Source organism: Amblyomma mixtum, chromosome 3 (genome assembly GCF_055824585.1).
Source record: "Amblyomma mixtum isolate Tamu chromosome 3, ASM5582458v1, whole genome shotgun sequence".
NCBI lineage: Eukaryota > Metazoa > Arthropoda > Arachnida > Ixodida > Ixodidae > Amblyomma > Amblyomma mixtum.
In genome coordinates this window covers 364,532,919-364,551,363 of record NC_143014.1, presented here as the reverse complement: position 1 = coordinate 364,551,363, position 18,445 = coordinate 364,532,919, and the positions used below count along the sequence as shown (strand labels likewise).

The following is an 18,445-nucleotide window of genomic DNA, read 5'->3' as shown; positions in this document are numbered from 1 at the left end:
ATTACCGTACCCGTCCCCGCCCCCTCCCCCAAAACATATTTTGGAGCAAAAAAATCTGACCACCCCAAAAACCGAAAATAATTACAAGATGTATGGTATGATGACAAAACATAATGCTCGATGTGGCCGTACAAAACGCGTGCCTTGAAATGCGACGCCTAGCGCTGGTGGAAAGTGCAGTGAGCTTCTGGTTACTGTCCTCTTGTGCGAGGACATGGAAGGCAGCGACTGACGGCCGCTGTTCATCATCGGGAAGACCCACAAAAGAGCAATGCTTTGGGAACTACGTTCTCGAACTCTACAGGCACCATACAGAGGCTTGGATGATGTTCCGTCTCGTGTTCCACCAGGAAAAAATGTAGAGGGGCGTGAGGATGATAACTGACTTGTCCGACTGGCTTGAAAATAATTGAGAGGTCCTATTCATGCGGCAAACAATGGGCGCCCACACGGCGCACCGTTTGCGGCAGACTGTGTGGCACACGATATTCCGCCATCTCCTTGCTGCTTTTACCGCGCTCTTCTGCCACCGAAGGCGACAAGCAAGACGAACCAGTTGACAGGGGCATAATTCACGTGCTCAAGCTCTCCTATCGGGGCGCGTCACCAGTGTAGAAAGATAGCAGTGACTGACCATGGGCCGACGTCCCAATGCCGACCTCTCCGTTCTCCGCCATGAGACGATAAGGACGCGTGCATGACACTGACTGCGGAATCTATCAAGAATTGCTTCCGTAGGGCACATTTTATACGCTCCGGAACAATGAAGGATGGTGTCGAACGCTCATGTTATCGAACACACGTCCATCTGTGGCAACGTGTCGTCGATGCCCAGCTTGGCCTACCATATTTATTTGTTTATTTATTTATTTATTTATTTATCGTACCCGCAGGGCCCGAAGGCATTACAGAGGGGAGTGGGAATACATAAAAATTCAGCCTAAACAGCAACAACAAGGAGAGAAAACAAAAATAAACCAGGAATACATAAAAAGTGAAAACACAGGAAGGCAATAAGATTAGAATGCAGTGGGGATATATTAAAACAGTGTGTAGACAGTAAAAGGCAATTTTTATACAGTAATAAACGACACATACTCAGAAAGAAACATTAAGGTTTGGTTTGGTTTGCTTTATTAGGGTTTAACGTCCCGAAGCAACTAAGGCTATGAGGGACGCCGTAGTGACGGTCTCCGGAAATTTCGACCACCTGGGGTTCTTTAACGTGCACTGACATCGCACAGCACACGGGCCTCTATAGTATGATACAACTTATAAAAACAGCAGTTGCTAACACTGGGCCGCGGTCCGCGGCGTCTTGTATTACTCCGCTGGCGAATCGCAACTGTAAACGAAATGAATTTTTTAATGTTTGACTATATCAAACAATCCGCGTATCAAAACTGTAGAGCTCGTAACTTTTTTCTTATGCTACACTGTAAAAAATTTCACACCTTTAAAGGGAACAAACTGACTAACACACCCCCGCACCCGAAAAAATAGGAGTTTCTGTTACTCGTGCACCCGTCCTGCACCCGTCCTGCAACCTAGCATTTTAGGGGCGGGTGCATATGGCCGAAACCCCCCCAGTGCAAGCAAGGGTGTTCCTTTAAAAAATGTAAAGCTGGCTTCACCTCAGTTATGCATGCCGGACTAATTGGGGAAGGGAAATGTAAAAAACAAAATATAGCTGTAGCTCGTGTGTTTTATGGGACAAAATATGTTGGCGTAGTTCCTGTGACAACAACACGTGCACCTGTGAAGCAGTAACATGCGTTTTCGGCATTTTATCCACGTTTCACTGATGCATCGACGCGATTGTTACGGCAACATTCCACATGGCGATCCCAACTTAACTAATTATGAAGGCAGTACAAACGCTCTGACGGGGGCGATAGTATGCGCTTTTGAGGATTGCACTTTGAGGCATGGTTTACATCTTTCGCAGCCGAGAACATACATGCAGTGGCGAGAAAAATATTGGTTCACTCGCAGCTGAAAAAAAAAGTTATTGATTTTATTACAAATGCCAATAAAAATTGCTGGAAAAATATCTATGCGACGAATGTGGGTGCTCATTGCTTGTTTTGATAATAACGTGCTCCTGTACTGAATCCATATCAAGGTGAAGCTGTTACGACTGCATCGCAGTGAATAGAAAAATCATTACGTTAATGTCTTGCGATAATACAGGGTGTTCCACGTAACTTGAATCAAGTATTTAAAAAAAGTGGTTAACTGCAGCCCGCTAAAACCAACGATACATTGTTCGCCATCATGTGGCACTCCTCGGAATATTTTTTATTGCGCTTAATTAGTTAATTAACTAAGCTTAATTATGCAAATTTTCAAATATTCATTTTAGTGCCAAGACCGTTACGCTAGGTTGTAGAGCAGGTTTATAAAAAACCAATCCAGTTTATTGTAGCATGGTATCTCATACGGGGTCATTTTTTCCGGCATCTAAAGAAAGCCCGCGAAATATGAAGAAATACCATGTGACTACGCTCGTGCGCTACCAAATTGCAGCGCTCTCAACGGCGTTTCGAGCAAACGCAGCGTGCCCGCTGACCGTGGCGAAGTGAACGGCCGCCGCGCCGCTGCAGAAAGTGCTGACGCGCGGGCTTTTTTTAGATGCCGGAAAAAAGGACCCCGTATGAGATACGATGCTACAATGAACTGGATTGGTTGTTTATAAATCTGCTCTACAACCTAACGTAACGGTCTTGGCACTAAAGTGAATATTTGAAAATTCGCATAATTCATCTTAGTTAATTAACAAATTAAGCGCAATAAAAAAATATTCTGAGGAGCGCCACATAATGGCGAACAGTGCATCGTTGGTTTCAGCTGGCTGCGGTGTACCGCTTTTTTAAAATCCTTGGTTCAAGTTACGTGAACCATCCTGTATATGTTTCAAACGGAGTACCGTCTACGCGAAATCATTCTACTTTACACACGAAACTACGCACAAACAACAAGACCCAAATTAGCAATTTCTTGAAGCAACCTCTGTGTCAACTGGAAGAAAGGTAACTATGGAGACCTGAAGTTAATTAGGTTCCCAGAAGAGCTTGAGAAGCTCAAAGATCAAAGGGAGGAGAACAAAAACTGAACGAGTAGCAGTAGGTACCTGTGCAAACCCATTACAAAAAAATGCTGTGGTACACGGCGTTTAATGTCTGAAAGCTAAACCTGAGCTATCGGAGACACCGTAGTGGAGGACTACATACTATTTTCGGCAATCGTGGGTCCTTTAACGAGCACTGACATTCGCACAACACACGGACAATTTAGGCATTTAGTGCTTCCGGTTTCCGTTCTGGACAAACTAGCGAACATCGTCTACGCACAGCAGCGCACAGGGCATAGAACATGAGCTAGAACTTTTAGAACCTTAAGCGAACATTTCCATCCTGCCGCTGATCTTGTAACAGGCGCGCCGCGAGTGGAAGCACGCTGCGCGGGCCCATGAGAGCGCCAAGGGAGCCGAAGGTCTACTTGACCGCAGAAACATCTGTCGCGATCAGACCTTGCAGTACGCATTCGGCCTTCTGTGTTCCTCTCAATCACCGCTGCTTTTTGTTGATTAATTTAATTTTATGAAGAGCAATGCCACAGGCTAGGGGCATTATGCCTATCCATCATAACCTAGCGCGCTCCCGCCCATCTTCTACCTCTCTGAGCTACCTCACCACGAATGCCCTGGCACCATCCCTGTGCGGCGCTTCGAAGGTGTCGCTTGACGGTGAGGCCGCCGTCCTAAAATGTGCTACGACCTGCCTGCCATACATTTCATGCTTCCTCCACTTTCGACGACGATATAGGCTACACTTTTTTTAATATATATTTTGCCACTACCGAATTGCAGCCGCTGGAGTGAACGTAAAAGAAAAAAACGGCAAGGGGGCCAATTCATGGTAACTTTTGAATCCGAAGAAATATATCTAATTTATTCACTTCGCATTTTCCGTAGCTAGTAACTGTTGGCAATCGTTGCGTATGCTGTTCCGGTGCTGCAAATACATTCTAGCTTACGTACGCACTGTAAAAAGCCCAATAAACTGAATTCAAAACTGAAACTGCATTTCCGCCGCTAGGCGGCCATCGGTACCTTCGGGACTTTGATTTATTCCCGCCCTTCTTTCTTTGCTCCCTGTTCCCGCCTGTTGTGTGTCACGTGGTGTGGCCGCGGCGTCGTGGTGTGCGGGCTTCAGTGGTTGACGTGAACTGCGTTTTCGACCGCATTTTCCGAGGTACCGCATTGAACTGAAGTGTTTTTTGTGCATATATAACTGGAGTAGTGCGTAGGTTCGTTCACTGCTGTCCATGTACTCGTATCTCACGTATCGGAACAGAAGCAGCCTTTGGAGGCTCTGCCGAATGCGTTTCTTTGTTGTAGATTGGCAGAAAGGCCGACGCTCGCTCACGTTTTAAAGGTTTGATATCAGGAAGCAAGGGCGAAGTTATAATGTAAGCGTGTTTATGCACCACAATGCATTTGTAATGTAGAAACGTTGTCCTGAAGTCGGCGTTAATGAAAAACACGAGCGTTGCGGGGGTTTGGAGGCGTACGTACTTCAGCTCGGCACGGCTACGCACCTGCCTCGAATGGTAAGCAATCCTATGTCTTCATGCATGCTGGTTTGCATTATTCAAAGCATATTTTACGGAAGAGCGGCCTCAAGGCTTGCCGCTTCTATTACCAAAGTGCCGAGATCTGCAGACAGGCAGCTCTTTCCGTGTATCCAGGAAGAGAAGCAGCACTGAACAGAGTTCGCCGAGAATCATTCTACTCAGAGCTGTTTTTGTTCTGACGAAACGAATGTTGCAAAGTACTGCCTCATGCTACTTAAGAGCTCTAGTATGTGTGTTCTGTCAAATTTAAAGCCGTTTAACGCTATTTTGTCAAATTCGTTGTCCTACGGTTTATATGCACATGGTAATTTTTCCGCCCGTGCGTAAGGTCTATTCTGTATATCTGCGTAAAATGCATTGCGTCAGCGGGACGTCTGAGATAAGCTTTCAATTTTGTGTGCTGCAGGCGCTGACCGCTGGTCGTTTTTGCATCAGACCAGGTTTTTGCATAAATTTGTTGACGCTGCTATCTATTTTGGTTTTTAATTGTTTTTACAACGTCATCCAGATAAAAGAATCCTGTGCTGTGCCAGCTAGGTATATTTAGCTTGCTTTTTCAAGTTTTTAAAAGCTTCATTGTTTGGCCATAGTGACCTAATTTCTGAATTTTGGCGGTCTGTAATCGTGATGGTATTAAATGGATGTCTGCAGGGGGAAACATCTACATCCACATGGGAGTCCACAGCCACAGCTTGCACCTTGTTGCCGCTGGGCAATATTCATGAGCAGTATGGAAGCAAAGGTGCGTTTTAGTTCTTGCTGCAAGCTTCTTTTTATGTTGTATGCTTGGTTCTCTTTTGGGCCATTTTCCCTTCTTTCCTTCATCAAGCTGCTTCATGAAATAGGGTACATAGCCTTACCATGCCCTCATTTATTTGTACATCCTTGCTAGTTCGTTGTCAGCATAGGGTTATTGCAAACCAGTTTGAGTGTTGTTGAACGTAGTTTTATCATCATCATCATCATCATCATCCTGATTACACCCACTGCAGGGCAAAGGACCGCCTTTGCCAGCTGCGGCTACCATATCCCTGCGAACTTGGCACTAGCATTTGGTGATAAAAAGTGTGCTACCGCATAATGTCTTCACCTCATCCACCCACCTAACTTCCTGCCGCCCACTGCTACGTTTGCCTTCTCTTGGAATCCTCTCTGTTACACTTGAGGACCAACGGAGTGGATTCCAAGAGACGGCAAATGAAGTGCCAAATGTGTGGATGGGTTTGTTTTGTATGATGTGAATGGGATTAGGACAAAAACTAGAGCTTCTTGGTGCATCTTTATTTGTGTGTCATGAAGTTGGGAATTTCTGAACATTGTCGTTATCAGTTGTTGATAATGGAAAATGGGTTGTTACAAAAAGTGCTTCAAAATAAAATCCTGTGCTAAAACAGAACCCCTACTCACTGGGTGCTCACTTTAAGACCTGCTTTTGTAACTAAATATATGTGGGCATATGTAAGGGTCTCAGTATGACAAATATAATGCAGGTACACTCATTTAAATAAGCCAGTCAGAAGCCCAATGCAGAAGCAGGTATGAATACTTAGACAATCAAGAGTGATAATTAAAAAAAAACCTAGACCCTTACTGTAGCATCAGCATTCAAGTTAGTTAGCTGCAGCTAGAATCAACTAAAAGCCATTGATAACGGTGGCATAGAAAGCCTAGAAGGTTAGTTTGTGAGACATCTGGCACCAAGAGCACACTTACAGATGTAGGCAAGAGCAAGCTGAATGGCTTTTTGGATTTAATACATCTTCTATTTCCTGTACAGTCACTTATGCCAGTCCGGTCTATGTTAAAGCAGAATAGCTAACTGTGTGGCTCATAACCCCACTGTTCTTTTTTTTTGAGGTAGCAGTAGCTGGCATCACAATTATTTCAACTGCGCAGAGCATGGGCAATAAATAGATGAAAAACGAGCACTACCGACACGTGGCACTGCATCAAAGATTGACTACATAAAGCAAAACAAACATTGGCGAATAAAAACAAAGGAATAAAAAATGTTGAAAAAATCACTATTCTGCCTTCTAAGCTGCTAAGGTAGCCTATAGTCTGGGACAGCTTTCTGTGGCTATGCAGTGGAAGGTACGAGCACGCACCGCCAGCTTAAACACCTATCTCTGTCCCTCGTGACGGTGTGATAAGAGGCACGCTTGTAAAAACCTTGCCCTCATAGCTTCCACTGCATAGCCACAGAAAGCTGTCCCCAAGTATTGTTCTTTTCGTGTGAGCAGAACAGAATGTTTGCTGACACACTTGTCTTGCTCCTGATGGATCAAACGCATCAACAACAATCTCGTCTCACACGTGTCTCACAACTTGAAAAGAATAGGAGCTAGGGCCGGTGCGCGAGTAGTATTCTCAGCTCGAAGCAAATTGCAACGTCTCTGCAAGAGTGTCAACTGTGAAGGGTTGGCACCTGCAGAATGCGAAAAGAACCAAGAATTCTCTTATGTACAAGTGCCCCAAAAATGTGGCGCACAGAAGTGAGCTATCCCGCGGAACGGGCTGTATCAGTCAAACAGGAGATGCCTAAACGACTGTCTGAGCGAACACAAGAGCTCCTTAAAACCACCTCCCGAAAGCAATATGGTCATATATTGGCAGTCGTGTGTAAACTGCGCCTGTGCTTTCAGCCAACCATACTGTACACTTACATAAGGACCAGCACACGCGGGAGATTTGTTGATGCGTTTGATCCGTCAGGAGCAAGACAAATGCATCAGCAAACCTACTGTTGTGCTCACATGCAAAGAACTAGGCTACTTCAGCAGTTTAGACGGCAGAGTAATGGTTTTTCTACATTTTTAAACACTTTTTTTTGTTTTTATTCGCCAGCATTTTTGCCCTTTGCAGACAATCTTTAATGCAGTGCCACATGTTTTGCAAGCAGGCAAACTGTTGCAAAAAAAAATGTTGGTTGTGCCCTTTTTTCACTTGTTTATTTTGTGGCGATCTTTAGATCGTCAGTCAGTGCCGAGTCTGTCTAGTTCTTTCATCCCATTACTGCCATGCTGTGCCCTTCATGCTGACGAACATGTACCGACTAGTTCAAGAAAGTAACTTTTTACATTGTGAAGCCATTTTACCAATTGCATTCGCATGGTTTGAATGAATGACCATTCAGATTGCTATTGCATCTTTTTGGAACCGAACAAGCTTAAATTTTGCAAGCTTACCAAACTCTTCGGATGCTTATGTTTGTTATCACCAGCATTAAGTCTCCTTTGCTGCTCATGTCTACAGAAGGCAAAATGCTCGACTCATTATGATATTGCGGGGACTATATTAGGTAGACTGGCAGGAACAATGCCACCATCGAAGCAGGGGAGTGGGAGTTCTCAGTGTCAGGGTTATACATCTGTACAATGTAAAGATTCAGATTGGTGTCGTCTTTGTAACTTGCAATTGTAATTTTTCTAGTGTTACAGAAGCCTCTTAAAGTCCAGCCAATATATTGACCTATATGGAAGCTGCTATATGCCTGGTGATAAGTAGGCTGTGTATTTTGTTGCTGTGCAATACTGAATAAGGTGATTCCACGCCACCTTATCCAGACTTTTGCACTCGATTGCACTTGATTTCTTAAAGAAACAAAAAAATCATGGCTTATTTTATTACCATGACAAAGATTTTTCCAGCATGTTCTTGGCAGAGAAAAAGAAGTTTCACGTCGTGGCCACCATCCTATGTTTACAAGCAATAGCAAAGCTAAGTCTTGCAAAAAACATGTTAAAAATAAACGCTTTACGCATGACTGAAACTTTTTCATGTAAATAAAGGATGTGCTTTCATATCCAATAAATTGGACTCATGTATAAAACATGAAAGAAGGTACAAAAATATTTGAAATTGATATTTTTTATCCAATTTATGTTCTCATAAGTCATTTAAACCATTTTTCTGGGTTATCCAAAAGGCAAAGGATGGAATAAAAGTGTTTCAGAGATGAAAAAAACGCGAGGCATGTCAGTCAGCTGAAAAAAATTCTATTTTTGAGGCATATTCAGCCACCAGTTGCACAGTGAGGTTGGCCTCATTTACTTTCTAATGGCTGTGACATTTCTAAAATTTTAATTGGAGCAATTTTCGTTTTAGGCGAGAAAATAATTTCGCAATTTGAGTCTCTACCTTCAACCCCAGCATTGCTGGCTGCTTGCTCGACACTGCGGTGCATGCTAGAGCCGGCATCAAGAAGACACAAAGCTTTGCTGCACGGTGCTCTATGTGGATGCTCCTCATATTTTGGTTTTGAGAAGTCTGCTGGCATATTCGCTCAAATTTTGTCAGTTTAAACTAGAGCATGACTTAAGTCCAGCATGCACCATTGAGAGAAAGATAAAGGCTTGATGTGGTGAAAAATGCGTATTCCTTTTAATGGTAGAACTTTTGTAAACTGCCTAGTCAGTTCACCTTTATTTTCTTGAATCATTTGCTGGAGCACCCAGAGCGCTACGACACTCTTAATGGTTTTCTCCGCCCATGTAAACAGCTTATAGAGGATCAGTATTTGACCTTTCTATGGCCTCTGAATGCTTTCTGTTGCTGCAGGGGGCCTCACACTTCCACCAATGCCGTTAAAGTGCTTCCCGGCTGAGTACTGTTTGTGTCGAGGAACGAGAGCCGTCCTGCCATGTGGCCACTTCATTTTTACTTTTTGTAAATCTATCCTTCAGCAGGTTTCTTTATTACTGAAGCTGGTGGCATCGAAGACCAGCACACCATTGTATTCGGGCAGCGGAGTGCTGGTTTTGTGTAATTTACAGCTGGTGGCAAAGTGTGCTGGAGTGAAAAGGAAGCACTGAGCAGTGTCGATGTTGAACGCAGGGACTCAACTTTTAGGGTTGTTTTCTCGCTTAAAAAAAAATAGCTCCAAATAAACGCAATTAAATAGTACTGTTTAACTTTCTATCTTTCAAAATTTAATTAAGATCACCTCATTATGTAGTAGACTACTGAATATGTCCCAAAAAGCAAATTTTCTCGACTTTAGAATGCTTTCGCTGGCTTGCCTTACGTGTTTTGCTCTCTCAAACATTTTTATCGCCTTTGCCTTCTCGACAGCTTAGAAAATAGAATAACTACTGTGAGAACATAAACTTTGATAAAAGATTTCAAATTTTTATATTTTGTACTTATTACATGTTTTATTTAAAACAAAATAAGTTCAATTTACTGCATTGGATATGTAATACCTTTAATTTATATAACAAACTTCATAGTCCTGCGTAAGAATGTTTCTTTTTACAAATTTTTTTGCAAGGTTACGTTTGGCTATCACTTTCAAACATGAGATGGTGGCCACGACGGGAAAAAATTACTCCGCCTAAAACAAGCTGGGATAATGTTTGCCTAAGTAATGCAATAAGCCATGAATTTTTTTAAAGAAATCGAAGATTCAGTGCTAAGCCTGGAACATTGGCATGGAATGACCCAATGGCATATAAATGCCAACTGTGCGCTGATTTGAAGAAGCCTTTATATTATTTTTGTAGCTCGATTAATATTGCAGTGTAGGTTGAATGCAATTTTTTCTGCTTGCATAATTGGAATGGTTCCATATCATGCCATTTATTCCGCATCTTGTATGCAAACTTGTATTGCGTTGCCAATATTTTATGCTGCTAGCGTTCACCCCATATGAATATTGCTGCTCCTGAGCAGCATACTCAACTGATCCACTGGAATGGTATCACTGTGTGTACCTTTGGTAAATTTCTGGGAAAAATGTATTCATTCACCTGGCTGCTTGGTAGTTTCATGTTTCATGTGTAGTGACAGATGAAATGCAGATCTGTCCTAAGGATGAATGTGGCCATTTCTTAACACCATTTTACAGTAGTGATATTTGCAAGATGATCAATTCTATTTATCTACTTTGTACTTTTGTTCACTACGTAGTGCATGTATGCCTCCAAGAAAGGGAACGCGAACCAGAAAGGAAACAGCTTGGAACCCCTTGTGGTCTTTTTCCAGATGTAGACTTCATCTCTTAATGTGTGATAGCATATTAGTCTAGGCAAAGCAGTGTGCAGGGTAAGAGGGCACTGACAGGAAGACACAGGTACTGCGCTGACTAACAATTGAGGAATTTATTGGTTTGCTCACTATAAATACAGGAAATATCATCCAAAATACAAAAGAAGGGAAGTCATGGAATCATCATTTGGTCACATCTGTCGGGATTATTTATCCAGATAGTCAATTGCTTTTTTCGTTGGTGTTAGTGATGATGTGCTTCCATAGGTTAAACAATTCTTATGTGTCATGCACGTCTCTTATATCTCGGCATAAGCTGTTAATTATATTTCCTAAGAATTTTACATCATCGAAAGTGTGGAGTGCACTCACAGTTCGGCACATGTCTTGCTAGTTTGCTACTATATCCTGTCTCAGTATTGCCGACTTGTTCTATTAGACAAATGTTGACACGCTGACCTTATTTCCCAACATACGACGCTCTGCATGAGAGAGGGATCTCGTAAACTAAGCCACAGTCGCATGCTGTGAATTTGTTTCGGTGCTTCATCTTGTGTTGGGCTGTTTTTGAAGCACCTTTGCTGGGCGCGTTGCATACTACGTTCAGCTACTTTCTGCAAAAAAGCAAATGAATCCATCGCAAAGACCTTCCGCAAGCTGCAAAAGAAGGTCAAGCGCCAAACAGTGAAGAACGAAACCTAAAAACTTGTGTCAAGCCAACAACTTGTCCAAATTAGTGCTGGCTATGAAGAAAAGTGATGGCCTATGCCTGAATGCCTTCGCTATTGCAAAAACACGCAACAATAACTGACCTTTCGGAGTAATTGCCGCTGAACAAGGATCAAGGCAGCAACCCTTAGGGCAGTAAGAATTGCTCTCCTTGTTCACCGTGGGAGACCTCTTCCTGGTAAAGAAGCCAGAAGTGTCCCCATTCCTCTCGAACAGCTGTACAGAAGAATTGTCATCTCATTCTGATCAAGGACTTACATTGCACGCTGCTAAATGCTGCCTTGTTTGAGACGATAAGGAGGTATTAATTCAATGGGAGCAGTACAATTCCTGAACCTGTGCAGAATTAATGCGGATAGATTCCTCGAGTTGCTAACCATCTACTTCCGTTCTACCTATGTAAAGTTTAATGATGTGTGCATACAGTGGCAGGGAGTATGCACCAGTTCCAGCGTTGCACTAATTCTCATTGTGCTGCTAGCCTGTCAAAATAGCCAACTATTAAAAAGCTGTGCATGGCACCAGTTTGATAACGACCTTCCGATTTGTGGACGACTTCTTAGTAATCCACAAGCTTCATTACCAAGGGTAACACAAAGTCATTGTTGACATCTTCAAGACCTTCTCCGAAGTTCTTGCTAACTTTGAGCTGACCAAAGAAATGCCACTGGAGGTACAGCTTCCCAATCTATGGCTGTACTTTGTAGAGACCCATATGTGCTGGCGTTACTTCCCAGGGTCGAAGAAAAGGCTGTTGCTACTGGCGCACTGCAAAATATCCTAAATAGCTCGTGTATTGACCGTCAGCAAGAATGCCTTGAGGCCCACCTGACATGGCTACCTGAAGCTGATTTCCCAGATGACCTCATCTGCAGCCTTGGCTTCAGTTTAAAGAAATTTGCCTATCTACCTCTAAAAGGCTTCAGAAAGAACGAAACGTAGCTGCCATAGCATATTATTATGTGGTTTAGCTCAGCAGCAGGCGCGACAGGTTGCACTCAGAAGGCACCCCAAACCAAGTCACCCCGAGCGCTAGCTGCAGCGTCTCTGATGTCATCAACTGCCCAGTGTCAAAACAACGTCCTCTTCGCCTTGCGACTTGCACTGTAGCACTACCCCCTCCGCCTCGCGGAAGGAAGGACAGCCCCTGGGCGTCCTAAGGTGGTGTGAATGGTAGGGCTTAAGACAGGTGACGTGCACTAGCTTTGTGGAGGGGGCCGGGAGAAGAGTGCGGGAGTGCAGGGACGTGATTTCATAGGTCACATTGCTCAGTTGCCTGAAGAGAAGACGCGGTAAGGAACCACGCAACGAGGCAGCAGCTTCTCACCCAGGCCCACATGGTGTGCAGGGAGCCAGAGGAGTACGTGGAAGCCAGTAGGGTAGTGGGCAACACGGTGATTAAGGTCATAGGTGCATGGTATCAGCCACGCACTAAAGAAAGTGGTCAGGCAGGCTGGTGTGAACTTAGTATGCAACACGCCCAGCTAGGGTGCTTCAAAGACAGCCTGGTATAAAAGAAGGCTGTCAAATCCGCAGCATGCGACAGTGACTTAGGCACCTTGTTTAGTAAGTTCACACCAGCTCGCCTGACCACTTTCTCTTGCGCGTGGCTGATACCATGCACATATGCCGGCACAGCTAACTTCCATTCTTCTTTCTGAAGCCTCGTTCGGGTGGATCAGCAAATTTCTTTCATTATCTTCAAGCGAAGGCTGCAGACGAGGTCATCCGGAAACTAGCTTCAGGTAACCATGTTAGTTGGGCCTCAACGCTTTCCTGCCGACAGTCAGTACACAATCTGTTTGAGACATTTTTTAGTGTGCCAGTAGCAACAGTCTTTTTTTCGACTGTGGAACATAACACCAGCACATATGGGCCTCTCTGATGTGCTGCCATAGATCGAGAAGCTGTACCTCCAGCAAGGACTTCGGAGAAGGTCTTGAATATGTGAACAATGCCGTTGTGTTGCACTTGTTTATGAAGCTTGTGGATTACTTGGAAGTCGTCCAAGAATTCGAAGGTCATTATCAAATTGGTGTCATGCAAAGCTTTTTAATAGTTGGCTATCTTGACAGGCTAGCAGGACAATGAGAATTAGTGCAACACAGGAACTGGTGCATACTCCTTGCCACTGTGTGTGCAGGTCATTAAACTAAAATAATAGATGGTTAGCAGCTCGAGGAATCTATCAGCATTAATTCTGCATTGGTTCTGGAATCGTGCTGCTCCCATTGAATCAATGCCTTCTCTTACCGTCTCAAACAAGGTGGTATGTGGCAGCGTGTAATGTTAGTCCTTGATGACAATGAGAAGACACTCCTTCTAGACGGGTGTTCGAGAGGAATGCGGACACTTCTGGCTTCTTTACGAAGAAAAGGTCTTCCACGGTGAGCAAGGAGAGCAATTCTTGCAGATACTGCCCTAAGGGTTGCTGCCACGATCCTTGTTCAGAGACAATTACTCTGAAAGGCCAGTTATCATTGCGTTGTTGCCATAAAGAAGGCATTCAGGCATAGGCCCTAACTCTTTTTCACAACCAGCCCTAGTTTGGTCAAGTTGTTGGCTTGACGTTCGTTTGCAGCTTGTGGAAGTTCTTTGCAGTGGCTTCATTTGCTTTTTCACAGAAAGTAGCTGAACGTAGTATGCAATGCTCCTAGCAAAGGTGCTTCAAAAACAGCCCAGCATAAGACGAAGCACAGAGACAAATTCATGGCATGCGACAGTGGCTTAGTTTACAAGATCCCTCCGTCACGCGGAGCGTCCTGTGTCGGGAAATAAGGCCAGCATGTTAACATTTATCTAATGCAACATGTCGGAATACTGAGAAAGGATATGGTAGCAAGCTACCAAGACACGTATCGGACTGTGAGTGTATGTCACACTTCCGACAATGTAAAATTCTGAGGAAATGTAAGAGACGTGCATAGTACATAAGAATTGTTCAACCTGTTTAAGCACATCATTACTAACTTTAACGAAAAAGAAATCAACTACCTGGATAAATAATCACGACAGATTTGACAAAATGACGATGCCATGACTTTCCTTCTTTGTATTTTGGATGATGGTTCCTGTATTCATTGCAAACTAAACAATGAATTCCGAAGTTATCGCTGCACCTGTCTTGTCTGTGTCCTGTTATCCTGCGTGGTTTTGCAAAGATTCATGCACCAACTGGCCGAGCTCCTTTTCTTGTAGTAGTTTAGTGGCCTTGTGCAAATTTTTCTTGATGGATTTTTGAGTTTACTGGCTGCGGACATGGGAGATATGTTAACTTAGCACTGTTGCCTGCCTTTCAAGATGTCACTTGCTTGGTGTAATAATGAATGCATGCTTTGCGTTAGTTGCAGCCGACCACTCTCATAGAAGGGTTCGTATTGCTGACTTTGATCAGATACTGTGCTTTCTGGTACAGTGAATGTTGCACATTACTTGTCGTTCGGTTTATTGTAAAGCATTTTGAAGTGCTCTATTTTCGCCTTTGTTGTCATGGTGTTTTGTGCCTTTTATAATCAGTTTACCCGCCAGGCAGGCCAGTGGTTTGCACTAGCTTGTAGCAGTTCGTGCAGAATTAATTGCATGGCCTGACCACCTTCATTCCATTTCATAACATCTAGCTTTTTAGCTAAAACATTGTTTATATAATGCCGTTTAGAGCTATTTTTTCTAAACCACAGTGTACTCTTTGGAATGGTTCAAAAAATAACAGCTGGCGCCTGCTTGCCACTTGGACAGATTTTCTTCTTTCTGTTAGCGTTAGCATGCATTATAAAACACATTGTTAGTGAGCAATATGTTGGCATTTATAAGGACCATTGAGCAGTGTAAACTGATATGAAATATTTTACTGTTTTTGTCTGAAATGCAGACTCACACCATGTATGCTGTTCACCGAAGACAATCCTGAGGTGGCTGAGAACCTGTTCGTCGAGGGAGGATGACTACTCAGCAGGCTTACCACTGCGGCTCACTCCACAACTGCCATAATGTCAGGAATATGGGTGTTCAGCATAAGCTGCCTTAAGTTTGCTTTTTTGGTTTTTCCTGGGAGTTAGCGTCACAGTCCAAGCCTTCTTCAGGCTGGTATAGAAGGCTGCACAGGCATGAATTTTTCATTCTGTTTGCTCTGAAAAATTAGGAGGTAGAGTAAGTGCAATGGAACCTTATTCTTGCAGGACCATAAACCCAATAACAGCAGGTATGGGGCTGTTGTACCTTAAAATTTTAAGTTCTTTGGATGGCAGTGAGGAATTCATTGGAGAAGCTTCTTGTGCATTGTTTTATGGATGTGTTTTGATTTAAAAAAACATTCAACATTTCTGCATTTTTGTGAGTTTTGTCAATAAACGTTTTTCTTAGGTGCGTACAGCCTGTTTACTGCTATGAAGAGCTCCAGTAATACAGGTATATTGCAATACGCAGGCATTATAATGGTAAATTTAAAGAACGCTTAAGAAAAGTAATAAAAGTGGGAACAAATTATGAACCCATTGCATGCTTTTTCCTGAAGGGTGTAGGGGTGTAAGACGCATAAAACTCCTGTGGCTCGGTGGTAATAGCGTGTGACACACCTCAACACCTTTGGGTCAAATTGTATCATTTTCGGGTTGGTCCTTTCATGAAACACCCCACGTTAAAGGTGTATTGAAATCACAAAACACCCTTCTGGGCCGGGTGCAAGGGTGCGAGTTAGACACCTGGAAACTCCTTTAGAGGTGTTTTATTTCTTACAGTGTAAGATTCTTGTTTACGTAACAAGAAACGTTTCAGCTACAGACTACTTTTTCGTCGTGGAGGAATTCTGCGCGCGGAGGCTGAATGTGGGCGGAGCTTCACTGCAGACGTAAGTTGTATCCGACTATAGAATTTCGCCTCCATCGAAATTCAGCCGCCGCGGCCGGGATCGAACCCGCGTCTTTCGGGTCAGCAGCGGAGCGCCGTAACCACTGAGCCACCGCGGCGGCTTCAATAAGGAAGGGTGTCAAGCAGGGAGACACGATAAAGCCATTGCTAATCACCGCCTGTTTACAGGAGGTATTAACATTAAGGACTTTACGAAATGCATTGTTATCGGAAATACCTGCGATGTCGTGGGGAAGGTGATTCCAGCTGACACAAGTTCGGGGTATGAATGAGTCATGAAAACATTTGATGTGACAAGATGGGATTCCAACTTTATGACGGTGATCAACGCGTGCTGATATGTAACATGGTCTAGAAAGTAACTTAGGATTGAGAAAGCTGTTGTGGTAAATTTTATGAAAAAGACACAATGAGGCTATTGATCTGCTGTGGGAAAGAAGTGGTAGGGACAAACTTGATTTCATGGCGGTTACACTGCTTGTTCGGTGATAATTAGAAAGAATGAAACGGCATGCGCGGTTCTGCACAGCTTCCAAATCTGAAACGAGTGAATCGATGCCAGGGCTCCAGACAGATGCAGCATATTCTAACTTGGACCGTACCAATAATTTATAAAGTAATAATTTTATTGAAGTAGATGAACGTGAGAAATTGCTGCGAAGGTACCCAAGCATGCGATCCGCGTTATTTATTATGTATTCAGCGTGAGTTTTCCAAGACAGGTTACAAGAAACGTAAACACCCAGATATTTATAACATGACACGCTTTCGAGAGACACGTTGTTAATGTGATAAGAAGAAGGGGCATTAGAGAGACGAGAAACGCGTACATGTTTACACATATTAATGTTTAGTTGCATGCTCCAAGTAAAACACCAGTCAAGAACCTTGTTAATATCGGATTGAAGACAAGAGACATCATTACCATCTTTAATTTCGCGGTAAATAACCCAATCATCGGCAAAAAGCTTAATTGAAGAAGAAATGTTAGCCGGTAAGTCATTTATATAGATGAGAAAAAGGAGGGGCCCAAGAACTGACCCCTGAGGCACGCCGGAACGGAGAGGCAAAGAATGAGAGTTTATATTGTTCACTCTTACGAATTGTGAACGGTTAGAAAGAAAGCATTGTAGCCATGCAAGGACATTAGGGTCTATGTTAAGATTGCTTAATTTAAGAAAGAGAAGCTCATGTGAAACAGTGTCAAACGCTTTCGAGAAGTCCAAAACTATGCAATCTGCCTGAGACCCGTGGTCAAGGATGCAATGAAGGTGATGTGTGAAATATATTAGCTGAGTTTGGCATGAAAAAGACTTACGAAAATCATGCTGGGCAATGCTGAAAAAGGAGTTAGATTCTAAAAAAAAGATGAGATGAGAACATATGACGTGTTCCATGATCTTGCACGGAATACTAGTGAGCGATATAGGTCTAAAGTTATCAGGAGAATGTTTACTTCCGGACTTATGCAGTGGAATCACCTTCCCAATTTTCCAATCATTGGGAATACAACCTGTTACAAGAGACTGTTCAAACAATTTAGTAAGAATTATGGAACAATAGTACTTTGTATTATTAGAAACTTCGAATTAATGTTGTCAACACCGCAGGAAGAGGAAACCTTAAGATTTTCTACGATGCACTGGATGCCTGACGCGTCGAATATAACTGGATCCATAGGAAGCGCATCAAAAACAGGGCCCACGCGATGAACAAGAGAAACATTGGTAGAAAATGCCGCAGCAAATATATTGTTTAGAACAGAAGCACATTCGTATGGAGGAAAGGCAACACCATCAGAAGAAGTAAGTAGTATTGTGGCAGGGTCTTTCTTGTTAACTACATTCCAAAATTGTTTCGGATTATTGACCAGCATAGCAGGCAGTGTGTGGTTAAAAAATGTGTCCTTTGCGTTTTTTAGCGCACCTTTGTACTCAGCAGCTGCGGAAAAGTAGGCCTCCCATCGTTGTTTAGAATTCAACAACTTCGCAGAGCGGAACAAGCGCTTCTTTTTATTGGAGAGCCTTTTTAAAACATTATTAAACCAAGGTGATTCCCGATCGCACTTCAAAGATCTTAATGGTACAAAAGTGGTAATGAGATGTTCAACGATATGCTTGAACAAATCCCAGTTAGCGTAAAGAGAACGCTGTGAAAAGCCTGGTAAGTAATCATCCAAAAAACCAGCTAGTTCACAGTTAATAGCATTAAAGTCAGCCCGTTTATA

General features: G+C 43.2%; 1 long non-coding RNA gene across 1 annotated transcript; it reads left to right on the top strand.

The window, feature by feature from the left end:
• Nucleotides 1-4,167: 4,167 nt before the first annotated feature.
• Nucleotides 4,168-15,554, top strand: LOC149356634 (uncharacterized). Its single transcript, XR_016289828.1, has 3 exons — nucleotides 4,168-4,614; nucleotides 5,290-5,380; nucleotides 15,224-15,554. It is a non-coding gene; the product is annotated as an uncharacterized LOC149356634 (long non-coding RNA).
• Nucleotides 15,555-18,445: the final 2,891 nt, after the last annotated feature.